Below are 13,277 nucleotides of genomic sequence, written 5' to 3' on the forward strand. Positions count from 1 at the left end.
CCATGAGCTGATTTTGATTAAAACAATCCAGTTACATCAACGATTAATGAGAAATCCTGCAGCTACAATGAGCACACTTCTTACTTCTGAACCAATTGAATTCATCAAGATGCACACACTATCATTTTCTCATAACAATTTATCTGAAGTTATACCAACTAGCCCGCAACAAATGTCACACTTAGGCATAAACTCGACAATTGTGCTGATTCTGTTTAGGCTTATAGTGTCCACAGATCATTTCAATCCGGTCAAGCGTGTGATAACATTCACCCGATCAAACAACCAATTTATTATCAAGATTGTCATTCCAAAGATAAGCTGACAAACATGAGCATTTCTAAACTGAACCGAAATAATATTTTAAGCAATAACGTATTTCTGATTCCAACATACAATCATATTACATGAAAGAGTGTGTATTATAATAATGATCCTTGCATTTGATATAGTGCCTCATCGGGTTGTCGAGACGTCTCAAAGTGCTTCGCCGAATGCATTGCAAAGTGTATTTTGTGGGCAAAACGTATTTTGTGGGTATTATTGCATGTTAAAAATGCAAACAATTGACAAAAACAAAATAAAGTCTACAGAGTTAAAATCCCACTCCTCCTCCATTTTTCTCCTGAGAAAATGAGCATACATACAAACCGAATGACAATAAGATCTGGCTTGGTCTTGCTCTGATCTCCCCCAACACTGGAACAGAATAATTGTGTGGGAAATCAGACTAATTTCTAGGTTTACTCTTGCAAAAATGCCCTCTTGCCGAGGAACCAAGCAATATCCTTGAAACCATAGCCCAACAAAGCGTTTTCAGGAGGTGAAAATTGATAACAAAAAAGAAAATATCCCCTTTTGAGAATTTCACTGCTGTGTCTGTGGGAGGTCTGAATAGGAAGGTTGAACTGGGAGCTGAAGCAAATGTTTTATGGATGAGTTGAAGAGAAAAAGCGTATGCTTATGGCTGTCCGTTCAAGAGTTCTGGGTTTTGTATAATGGAAAATCCAAAACAACCACAGGTAATAAAATCCTGAATTCAAAACTGCTCCACGGGATGAGCATATTCACACAGAACACTCCCATGTGGGAGCAATTTGTAGGCTGTGTGATTGCAGCCTTAGAATCATCTCTTAGTTACACTATTAGTTTCACGTTAGGCAAGTTTCCTTACTCCACACGCCTCTGTTTAGTTAGCAATAAGTAGGAACCCGGTTGTTAGTCGATTGGTGGATCGTAATAATCCCTTCTAAAAATAAATTTGAAAAAAAAATTTGGTCGCTCATTCCATGATCGTTTGGTGATGCTGCCGTGTGTTTCGCCCACAAACTATAGTCAATTCGCTTTACAGTATATTCTGCGAAGCGCGTTGAGACGTGTGTGTGCGCCTGGCTGGAAATTTCCGATTCATTTTTCTTTATGTTTTTTTTAAAAAACGTAGCTTCGCATTAATGTGGAGGGGAAAATCACAGTCTCTGCTCCTGGTCCCTTTACAGCACCATCTACTGGTTTGGTGCGCCCGTGTGACTGGGGCGACGATAGATTCGGTGGTGATGCTGAGTTGTCACACATTGAGTTGTCTGCCAACGCTCGTGGAAATAAATTGCAGCGACACAACTGTCCCAGATGTGATCAGAGAATTCAATACAGGCCAACAATTGAACTTGGGTCCTTCATGTATGGCCCCGCACCACATATCATGTTTACTCACTGAATGATTGCGTTAACTCAAGCCTACATTTCTACAGTAAAATCAACAATAAATTAGAGCTCAAATTGTTTTGTGATTTCTTTTTCAGGCTAATGCCTCCCAGGATCTGACTTGGGAGTTCTTGATTACGCGATGGAGAGGAGCTTCATCTGCATGTAGTAGTGTGTCTGAGATAGGAGTGCTTGATGAAACAATAGAAAAGCCCACTATAACATTTTATCCAAACTTGACTTTAACACGAAGAGCTAGATGTTGACTCAAGGGATGCGGGAAGTAGCCGAATTTTATGTGCAATCATTAGCCTTCACATTAAACGCTATTGTGTGGCTTTTCTGCCAGTTGCTCTTCCACAAGTGTGGTTAAGAGTCTCAGAGAGTATCAGCATCAATTCTGAGTACGGTACCATGCTACAGGCGTGGCTGTCTGAAGAGCTTGTGAATAAAAGCCGGTTGCTCTGTAATATTTGTCAGTAGTATCCAGCTGCCAGCATCAATATGACTATCAATCACACGTTGCTTGGACTTACTTCAGGGTCCTGATGGACAGCATCTTTTATTCCTTTGTTAATACATGCTTTAAACTCACCTCCACCTGGTCAGGTCATATTAATAACATTCAAATGCCACGAGGCTGCCATTTCAGGGTTATCTGTAATATAAATGATGGAAATAGACAGGGAGTGTTGACAGGCTGTGTGGCTGTTGGAGATATCACAATTGAGCCCAATCCTATTCTCAGTGTTCACATCCAATTTCCATTAGGCTCACTGCATCGGGTGTGTGAACCATCCAGGGCAGACTTTTCTCTTCTCTTTCTTATTGTCCGTCTCCTAACCAAGAATACTTGAGGCCAATTGTAGTTGCTAAACGTTATATCTAGTGCATTGATTATTAAGAAGTACAGCCCTTCCAGCCCCGAGAGTGAATATTGAAAGATTAAAGTACGGATTTGAGGGTAATTTTGATGGAAGGGCATAACTGCCAAATACTGTGTGGAAATGACTGGGAGTCCAAAGCTGATAGATGGAAGGAGCTACCTACGTACATGGATAATAATAATAATAATGATAATCCTTGCATTTGATATAGCTCCTTATCACGTCTTCGAGACGTCTCAAAGCACTTCACAAGATACACTGTATATTTTGTGGGCGAAATGCTTGATTGACACACAACTTGTGGAAGCTGAGTGAGGAAGGACGGACAAGTTTTTGATGGATAAGTGTCAGGTGCAGGGTTACTGTCACGGGGCGGACAAGCGACCTGGTCTCGCCCTAGAGCCCAATAACCTTAGCGTGTGGTGGAGGGGGCGGTGGTGGCGGTGGTGATGGGGGGGCGGTGGGGGTGGTGGGGGGGTGGTGGTGGTGGAGGGGTGGTGGAGGGGGCGGTGGTGGCGGTGGGGGGGGGGGTGGTGGGGGGGGCAGTGGTGGCGGTGGTGGTGTTGGGGGCGGTGGTGGTGGGGGGCGACGGTGGTGGCGGTGATGGTGGTGGGGGGGCGGTGTGGTGGCGGTGTAGGGGCGGTGGTGGAGGGGGCTGTGGTGGTGGTGGAGGGGCTGTGGTGGAGGGGGGCGGTGGTGGCGGTGGTGGTGGTGGGGGGACGGTGGTGGCGGTGATGGTGGTGGGGGGGCGGTGGTGGTGGCGGTGTAGGGGCGGTGGTGGGGGGGCAGTGGTGGCGGTGGTGGTGGGGCGGTGGTGGGGGGGCAGTGGTGGCGGTGGTGGTGGGTGGGGTGGGGGGCGAGAGGGTGAGAGGGTTCGTGTGACTGACTTGCCGGGTGGGCGGGGTCAAAGTGACGGTTGGTGAGTGACGGTTGGCCTCGCGCTCGGGGATTGACAAGCGACGGGCTGGCGCCGCCCCCAGCCTGAGGCCCGGCGCTTGTGATTGGCTCTCCGTCCGCGATTGATGGACGCCGGAGGGAGGGAGGGCGGGTCCTGCTGGGCGATCGGGGGACGCTGATTGGCTCTGCGTTTGTGACTGACAGGCGCAGGGGGTGGGGCGGGGCGGGGAGGGAGGCGGGAGGACGCGCGCTGTCGTCGGAGTGGGTGGGGGTGGCCGGACGGACGGACGGACGGCGAGTGGTGGAGCTGCGGCGCGCGGCAGGTGCGGGAGAGTTGGTTGTCCGTTTGCCCGTCCGTTCCGTTCCCAGTCGAGCGGTCTCCGAAGAGCGCACTTGTTGAAGATGGATCTGAAGTAAAGGTTTAGGTCGGAGACACGACGCAGCGCGACCTTCCTTCAGGTACACAGCGCGCTTTGTCTGTCTGTCTGTCTGTGTGTGTGTGTCTTCTCTCTTCCGACGCGCTTCGGGTGTAACAGCACTTTTTTACCTCAGGAATGGTCTGACTTGACGCCCCGGTCAGGAGAGGAGAGGAGGGGAGCGCAGCACCGCATATTACCGGCGGCAAAACGAGCACCAGCTCGGTCAGCAACCGCGGCGGGAAAAGCTTTGGTTTGGTTAAATGCACCAGCGACAGGGATTCAGCAGCAGCAGCTGCGGGGTGGGGTGCGGTGAGGGGTGTAAAGTATTCCCCGTCTTGGTTGAGGGCTGCGGTGCGCTCTTCTCTGGCCGGCAGCCCTTTTTTTTTTGCTGTTTGCATTTCTCCTCTCGGGCGGTTGCCTGGGGTACACTGCCTGGGCTTAGACTTTTGCAGCAGAGGCAGAGCGAGCAGTGCAGAGTAGTGTAGAGTATAGCATAGAGAGTACAGCAGAGCAGCGCAGAGTATAGCAGAGCAGTGCAGAGTAGCAGAGCAGTGCAGTTCTGCTGCCTGTGTTTGGTCGGGAGACTCCGCAGCCCGTTTTCCCTTTCTTCCCCCACTCCCCCACCCAGTGACTTCCAAGTCCAATCGTGCAACACAACCCACAACTTTCCCGGAGCCTCTCGGTTGAGGTGGTGGCTCTTTTCCTATTTTTTTTCCTCCCTATCTTTGTTGCGCGCGCGCGCGCGTGTCTCTGTGTGTGTGTGTGTGTGTGTGAGAGAGAGAGATCGACCGATCCTCCGGTTTCAGACCTCAACGGTGTGTTTGTACGGTAGATTTATACAGAGGCTGATTTTTAAGTTGAGCTGCACACGGCTTTCGGAAGCCCCCCCCATCCCCCCCCCCCATCCCCTCGCTGGACGTCGGATGACTTCGTTCAGAATCATTTCTTATATATATATATATTAAAAAAAACAACGCTTTTCCAAACTATTTCTCGAAACATTTCGCAAAGTCATCCCGTTTTCAATGAAGTGTTTCGGAGGGGGGTGTGGTGGGGGGAGGGGGGAGAAGTAGCAGGTGGATGCTGTTAATGACTAAGTGGCTTGGAGAAAAAAAAAGTACTTTAGTTATTAGTGCCTTATCACCACAACGTGCTTCAGAGTCTTTCTGTCAAGGGTGGTGGCTGGGTGTTTGTAGGCGAACATAGGTAGTGAATTTCCACACAATTTCCTTTCCTTTTAGAACAGGGGCCACGGGGGAGTCTTGACAATGTAGAGCTTCCCCAGCATTGTGCTGGGGATATGGCATCTTAGACCTGGCTCCCAAGCCCCATATGGGGCCTGAGCCACAACCTTTTGACACGGAGGCAAGAAAGAGGGTTTCCCACTGAGCCAGGCTGACTGACACACCAGTGTATTATTTTTCTGCAAGGCTATTATGGAATATTTGTCTCACAACAGGTGTGATACAAGGTATGGCAGAAATGATCAATTGCCCTGTGGCTTCTGAAATTTTAAGTGCTGTATTCAGTCAATTCTTAAGCAACGAAATGTTGAATTTTGAAACTGATAGGTAAAATTAGTGGAGCAGTGAGGTCATCGCACAATTCCTGTTTACAAGCGAGCCACAGAAACTTCAGGCAACCTACTGTGTGCCACCATGACAATGGCTCCGTGGAGATTGAAGGTCCATCTGTTTCTTTCTCTCTGCGCCTCTCCACCCCCATGAATTTGCAAACTCGTGCTGGGCTAGTGTTAAACTCATTCCATGAATTCTTGTTGCGATTTGTTTTACGGTAGCGCTGACTGTTTTAAAACAAGTACGAAGTCTTGCGTTGCTTTGGGGAGTCTTGAGTTTTGGGGGTAGAGATCCACAGCAATTGCCACTTTAGGCGTATGGCTAATAATTTTCTCCTTCACCCCCAGTGGGGAGGAAAAAAACTCCCTCCTGTTTTCTTTCTGTAGTTTTTTTGTTCCTCCAACTATGCTGGTTGTCTTGTTCCACATGCCTATCACCATGGTAACAATTTTGGTCAAGGTTGGGAAAGAAGAGGAAATCATACAGGGTTGCTACTTCTGAACGCTATCTAGTGAAATTGGCTGGCAAATGTGTCTGAGTAGATGTTCAGTGTGAACAGGATCCAGCTTGGCGCCAATGCCCTAATATTGAATAGCCTGTCAATGCACATTGTCTAGGCTTTCACATACTGAGTTTTTACTCGGTCAAGGTATTGGATTGTACCTGGGCAACTGCACTGAATTGTACAAAGAGGGGAGAAAAACACAAGTTCATGGAAAGAATGAATTGTAGAAGCAAAAGTGCCATTTGTCTTGATTTCACTGGATGTTGGGAGTGTTTGAAGATTGAGGAAACAAAAGGGGAGTTATGATGAATGAGATTAGAAGAGTGAGTGAAGGATTGAAAAGACCCAGGTAGGTCAGTGACAAAGTATGTTTGGTGATAACAATGCATCAGGATCCTGTGGTACTTAAGGTAGAGGTTGAATGTGCAAATTATCATGTTTTTTCTGGTTTGGAGTTTGACCACACTGAACTTTCAGTGCATTTTCCTGGGATGTCAAATCTTATTTGCGTTGGTAAGATTGAATCTGTCAGTCTCCATTTACACACTGTGATGGATGGGAAATTCCAGGTACAGAGCTCACTTCAAGTTATGTTCAAATTTGTACCTGTAAGTCCACGTCATTGAGATTTTATATTAAAAAATCCTCATCATTGTCACAAGGATTTCAGTAAAAATCCTATGTAGTATGTGAAGCGCTGTCAACCTGTCTTTCCTCTTTTCCTTATTACTACTTTCTCATTTTTATTTTTTTCATTTCCCATTTCTATTGAATGATTTTCAACAATAACTTTCATTTATATAGCGCCCTTCACACAGGGCATTGTCTCAGAGCGCTGAATTTTTACATTCATTTGATCCTTTATTGCCAGTGTTTAATTTTATTTCCCATCTTCTGTTATTTATATACATTTACATTCATTCCTGGTCTCTTGTTTCTTGTTTCTGGTCTTGTTGCAACCCCTCACACAATCCCATTATCATTCTCTTCCTATCTTTAATTTTTGAGTTTCATATTAATGTTAGCCCATAATCCTCAACTGAAGTAAAACTATTCTATAAATCTTATGTAAGATCTGCATCTATTACAGTCTTAAACAAGCTCTAAATCTTTATCAGAAGACCGATTTTAGATCCTCATACAGTATTCAACAAAAAACATCTTGCATTTATGTAGCTCCCTGGTTATCAGTTCATAAAGAAGTGAGTGGTGTCTGGATATTAAGTGTGTTGCATGATGTGAGAGTCTCCCTATGGCATGCCATGCCTAATAAGTTTCCTGGGCTCAGTAGAACTACAGTGGAACCCCATTACAAGGAGCTTCATTATAATACATTTATTTACCTAGAAAATACAAAAGCTGCTCACTTCATCCCTTCAAAAAGCTACCTGTGGCCTGGGAAGCCAAAATGACTGATTTTTCGGGATGTCGGCTCGCAGACATCACTTCCTGTACAATCCACACGCACAAGAAGTGATTATCTGGAAGATAGCTGTTTTGACATTCTGTGCACCAACCGGTTTTGAAATGCCAATGGAGCTGGCCAATTCAAATCATCCCATCAATTGGTGCAGCGTGTTGTAGCATTTTTGAGAGGCATATGAGCATGTTTAGGAATAGATAAAATCATTAGCATTAAATTATTTTTTCTTAGCTCCCTTGGTTTTGGTCACATTTTGCCTAATGTAGGATTTAGAGTATGATCTTGCCCTCATACAATATCCATACACAGTCATCGAATATTGGGTCCTTAACATTCCTGGCCCCAACAACTGAAATCAAGATGAATTGTACCCACATTGCCACCCAGCTAAGCATAAATTGAAGCAGTTGTATTATCAACCATGTGAAGCGGTATGGCAATGAATGCCTTACACTTGGAGCCATCTTGTTGAGATACTGAAATATATCTTAGTGCTAAGCCTGATGGTTCATAAATTCTATTGAGTCTTACCTTCAGAATCAGTGTACAGTGTATTTATGAGCCAGTATTTCAGAATCTATTAACTCAATAGTTGGTGCTTCTCAAGGAGTTTTGCATGGAAGTTGGTTATGTGTTATGATGCTGGGCTGAAATATTTACTTGGTTGAATATATATAAATTTCCCAGAAATCATAAGTATTGTCAGCTATCCTGTAATGCTATGTACAACTTCTGATCATCATGATGTAAATGGACTGTCTAGTCCATAGAGGTAATGCAGACTGATCCCTAGTGTAGAAGGATGAGCTATGAGGAACAATTAGATCAGCTACAGCCTTTAATAAACGTTTCTGAAGGGATCTTATGGAGATATTTAAGATTCTTAACATGAACGGGAAAGTGGAACCTGGAATAAATACTTATAACAATAATAATCCTTGCATTCTTCACAGAATATGCTGTAAAGTGAATTGACTGTATATTTGTTGTGAAACGCGGCAGACAATTGCGCACCGCAGTGTCCCACAAGCAGTCGTGGATTGAAAATGACCAATTTATTATTGCTTTGTTTTTGGAGGGATTATTGTTAGGCATGTGGGTAAGGAAACTTGCCCAAGGTTTCGCCCTGCCTGGAATTGCCAGGTGTCTTGCTTGCAAGGCGAGCGCTCTAACCACTGAGCTACAGGACTACAGGACTTAAGAAGCAGCTGGCCACAAGGTCATTTTTATGAAGGACAAGCTTTGATAGACGCAAGATCTTTATTGATACAGGGATAATTAGCAGGTTAGGCCAAGACCCTGGACGCATTTCGGAAAGGTCCGTATGCTGTTTGGGGTTACTGGAAAATGAGAATCAATGAGCTGAGGGGCTATCCATGTTAATTTCCTGTCAAAGGGGTGTGTACATGTGAGAACAAGAACAATTTCAGCTTTGACCTGTGCCTGAACAACCTGTCAATACTTGCAGAAAGGCCACTTGGGCAAGTAACAAAGGGGTGGTCAGTGCCAGTAAACCTATGAGTGAGACACTCGAGTATTTAAAATCCTGTACAGCTCTGAGTGAAAGGTATCTGGGGACAAAAGTCCACCGGCATCAAGAAACTTTAGACTTTGACCCAAGACAATTAACTGGTGTAATTATGAGGTGATTGTGCTGAAATGCTGTGGGTATGCAGAGGGTTAATGTCGATGAATGTATCAGTGCTTAAAAATATTCGAGCATAATTTGCTATTCATAGTATGGGTATTTTTAGATTGAAAAGTAGCAGTGTGGAGTGCAGGAGCTTGTTTTAGTATAAGAAAGCCTGGTTGGCAGAGCCTAATTTGGGTGTGGTTATAAAATGCCCTTGGTTTGCTGGTTTAGTGTCTGCACAGTTTGTTTCTGCCCTTTGATCATTGACTGTGCTATGCTCTGTTAGGGGTTTGACCCTGGATTGTCAGATTGCTGATGCACATTTTCATCATAGCACAGATAAACTGAATGTTCTTATAAAAAGTGCAGACACATCCCATCAGAGAATTGGGAGGACAATCATATAATGCAGCTCTTTTCGTCGATTCCCCTCCTATCTAAACAAGCTGCTGTCTTCTGTTACCAAGTATGGGCCTGTGAGTGGACATGTAGTGGGCTCAGTTCAAATGCCTTCGAAGGTTACATTCCTCATTGACACTCCCTGTGTGGGCTGGCATACTACAACTGCTGTTTGACACACAGCTAACTTACTTAGCACAGACTAGATTTCAAAATTGAGGCCTTTGGGGATCTGTACCGCTGTTACTTCTAGTCGATAGTTTTTTCATCTGAGCTATTGGTGTGATTAAGTTGGGTAGTTCTGGAAGTTGACTGGATTAGCTTTGGTGACTAGCAGTTTTAACTTGAAGCCCATTATTTGTGCTTGTAGGATTCAAATACAGATGATTCGCTAGACTTCCAACTATTCTTTCATAATAAATTTCTTCCTCTTGCTTCGTCTAAATTGAGGAATCTCGAGGAGAAAAGCAATTTCTAATTGTTAGCATTGTCCTGCTCTATTTAGTATCTGGGCAGCAACAGAACCGCCTCAGTACTGGTTTAAAGGTACTGAGGTTCAAGGCCTAAGTGAATTGAAGCCTTATGCATAGACCTCGAGATCTCTGTTATAAACAGTGAAGAAGAGCACTGATTCTTTTCCTCTCAGCCCGTACTCGCGCAAGAGTAAAGGCACTCATGCTGTGCTGGAATTGAAGATTCATCTGGGCTTGTGTTAAAATGGATGTTTTTTTTTCCTGAAGTGTGAATCTTCGTAATGGAACAAAGTGCACATATGGAATGTTGGTAATTGAAATGAAGGCTTCAGTGCGGACACGTCCCATCAGCATTTTAATGTTACAATATTTTTTGGATGGTAGTCTGGAACAAGCGGCTTCAAGTAAGTGCCAGCAGGTCCCTGGGCTTGTGGCAGATTAAAAAGCAGATGAAAGGTGGCACTGGGCATTAGTGCTATTCAGCAGTAGCTTCAGCAGCAATATTTTGATGATGCAAGTTAAAAGTTATACTATACTCCCCTGTCCCGAAAGCTCTGCTCATGCTCCCAGCTGAATTAATATCCGTGGAGAATCCTAATGAAACAACTTCAGTCAGAACTACCTTTTAAAATTCTGCAAGTGTGATGTGTTGATTACATTCTTCACACATTTAACCAAAAGTCTTAATTCACTCAGTTTATGAAAGCTGAGAAACCTTACCCTACAAAAAATCTTTATTACTATGCAGTTCAACAGAACAGGTGTGGCACTATCATTCTCCCCTCTCTTTTCCCCCCTTATTTTTTCCACTGCAGGTCTCAGCCTGCCTCATTTATAATAATAATCATCTTTGCATTTGATATAGCGCTTTTCACGTCTTCTAGATGGCTCAAAGCGCTTCACATAATATACTGTCAAGTGAATTGACTGTATATTTATGGGCGAAACGCGGCAGCCAATTACGCACAACAGTGTTCTGCAAACAGTTGTGGATTGAAGTGATCAATTTTTTTTTTTTCTTAAGGGATTATTATCAAGGTGTGTGGAGTAAGGAAACTTGCCCAAGGTTTTGCCCTGCCGGGAATCAAACCCAAGTCTCTCGCTTGCAAGGCGAGTGCTCTAACCACTGAGCTACAGGACTCCAGGATTCACTGAAAGTTGCAATGACTGTGCACCTCGCAAGCACCCGACAGCCAATTGGCCACAACAGCCATGTCGGTGACACATTTTGTCTGGGGGATTGTTGGTCGGGATACCACAGAGGGAGAAATTCCCTTCTTTTCAAAGCGCATTGACAGTGCTCGATGGGCACCTGAGCTGTGGGCGGGAACAGGGAAAAGGGTGGGGAGGTGAACAAGGACCAGGATGGAGTTCTTCCGACAAGCCGAAGGTAGGGCAGGGGACATGAAGCAAGCATGCTGAGCAAAGGGAGCAGTGAGTCAGTGAGGTTGAAGGGAGTGGCAGAGTTAGGGTGGGACAAGACCATGGAGGGGTTTAACAGTGAGGCAAGGATCTTGAACTCAATCCACTGAGAGCCAATGGAGCTGAGCAAGGATGGGGAGGAGCAAGGGTAGGCAGGAGCTGGGGAGTTGTGATGCCTTGACTTGATAAAGGTGTGGATGAGAGTCTCGGTGGCCCAAGGGGAGAGGTAGTGGTAGAGTAATTCCAATTCATTTGTTTGAATTGAAAATATTGTACCACAAAACTAGGGCCCAGGTTCCTTTCTATGATTCCTTTGACAGAGGGCACTCCTCATCTCGTGTTGAAACTGCTATGTTCAATTCACTCAATGCCTGAGAGCTATTTGTGGAGTCCTGTAGCTCAGTGGTTAGAGCACTCGCTTTGCAAGCGAGAGACCTGAGTTCAATTCCAGGCAGAGGGCGAAACCTTGGGCAAGTTTCCTTACTCCACACAGAGCCTAATAATAATCCCTCCAAAACCCAAAACAATAATAAATTGGTCATTTTCAATCTACGACTGTTTGTGGGACATTGCTGTGCGCAATTGGCTGCCGCGTTCGCCCACAAATATACAGTCAGTTCACTTTACAGGGTGTTCTGTGAAGCGCTTTGGGACGTCCTCCCGACGTGAAAAGCGCTATATCAAATGCAAGGATTATTATTATTATTATTTGGAAGTTCAATGCAATCACATTTATTTTGATCTAGGGAATTTTTGAGCAGAATCCACCCTGACATCCAATCACTATTGTCCTATCCTGTAATGATTCTGTCGATGCTTTCCAATGTTGATCCATTGACCAGCAGATAAGAGCAAGAATACTTTGCACTAATGCTCTTTTTAAAAGCTGTTTCTTTCAATGTTTCTCCAAATTCTCCCAGGTTCACCCATGTCAGGCATGCTTCCATAACTACCAGTTACTAATACATGGGTGTGCGTGGACATTGAGCATCAGCAGGCTTTGCTTGGAGTGTGTGTGGGAAGGTTAATTTTAGCTAAATCTGATCCAATGCTCTTCTGATATCAACACGTTCACTTTCCAGCAGTTACTGGATAATGATCCCGGATTCGTTTTATTTCCTTGATGCTCCCCACTCCCCATAAATAGTCTCAGTGGGGTACTCTAGGGTCTCCGTTCCCTGCTGAATGTCTACAGTCTCATTTACAGTTGTTGAAAAGGGTGATTTTGAGCAAGGCGCTGAGGCAGTGGCCTCGATTGTTCACAGAATTACATGCCTCGGGCAACTCAACCCAGGTGTGATATACTCAGGAAATCATAAATGAGGTGTGTTTCTACTCGTGCCTTACAAGGTGATGGTTTTACCTGTCGTGAGGAAGCTATAAATTTGACCTTCTAAGTAAGGTATATGTGGAATTCTCTGTATGCTACCAGGATAGCTGGGTCCCGTTTGTTTTGAACTGCTTCATTTAAAGTTGTTGTTGCATCTTTAACCACAGTATTGCACAGTAATGTAACTATATAATAGTATAATTATATGCAGAGTAGTATTGAGATCTTGAAAGCCCACTTATACCTTGCTTGGGACTAACCTCCTGCAATTGTTTATTCACCAGGTTGAGGATCACTTTCTGTACTGAGTGTACAGTCATTCTTAATGATTCAGAAGATTAGGATTATTTTTATAATAATATAATCTTGCATTTGATATAGTGCTTTTCACGTCTTCTAGACCTCTCAAAGCGCTTCAGAGAATATGCTGTAAAGTGAATTGACTGTATATTTGTGGGCGAAACGGGGCAGCCAATTGCGCACAGCAGTGTCCCACAAACAGTTGTGGATTGAAAATGGCCAATTTATTATTGTTTTGTTTTGGAGGGATTATTATTAGGCTCTGTGTGGAGTAAGGAAACTTGCCTAAGGTTTCACCCTGCCTGGAATTG

General features: G+C 44.6%; 1 protein-coding gene across 2 annotated transcripts in view; it reads left to right on the top strand.

Moving 5' to 3' along the window:
• The first annotated feature begins 3,751 nt into the window (after positions 1-3,751).
• dag1 (dystroglycan 1) overlaps positions 3,752-13,277 on the top strand; it is a 45,084-nt gene continuing 35,558 nt past the window's right edge. For both annotated transcript variants that reach the window (XM_007890428.2, XM_007890427.2), the window contains exon 1: positions 3,752-3,944. The gene's annotated coding sequence lies outside the window, so the exon portion shown is untranslated. The remainder of the gene's footprint in view (positions 3,945-13,277) is intronic.

Source organism: Callorhinchus milii, unplaced genomic scaffold (assembly GCF_018977255.1).
Source record: "Callorhinchus milii isolate IMCB2004 unplaced genomic scaffold, IMCB_Cmil_1.0 Scaffold12, whole genome shotgun sequence".
NCBI lineage: Eukaryota > Metazoa > Chordata > Chondrichthyes > Chimaeriformes > Callorhinchidae > Callorhinchus > Callorhinchus milii.